We start from the raw sequence: 363 nt of genomic DNA on the forward strand, positions 1-363 counted from the left end.
CTCATGGAGCGACTCCAGGCCGCGCTGGACGACGAGGAGGCGGGCGGGCGCCCGGCCCTGGAGCCCGGGAACGGCAGCCTCGACCTGGGCGGGGATGCGGCCGGGCGCTCGGGCGCGGGTCTGGACGGCAACCAGATGGAGCTGGGAGAGAATGGGGCGGCGTCGGAAGACGAGAACGGCGACGATCGCATGGCCACCCTGGACGGCAACCAGATGGAGCTGGGAGAGGAGAACGGGGCCGCGGGGGCGGCTGAGTCGGGCCCGATGGAGGAGGAGGAGGCGGCGTCGGAAGACGAGAACGGCGACGATCAGGGCTTCCAGGAAGGGGAGGACCAGCCCGGGGAGGAGGAGGAAGGCGCGGGC

Source organism: Tupaia chinensis, unplaced genomic scaffold, assembly GCF_000334495.1.
Source record: "Tupaia chinensis unplaced genomic scaffold, TupChi_1.0 Scaffold000532_1, whole genome shotgun sequence".
NCBI classification, from domain to species: Eukaryota; Metazoa; Chordata; class Mammalia; order Scandentia; family Tupaiidae; genus Tupaia; species Tupaia belangeri.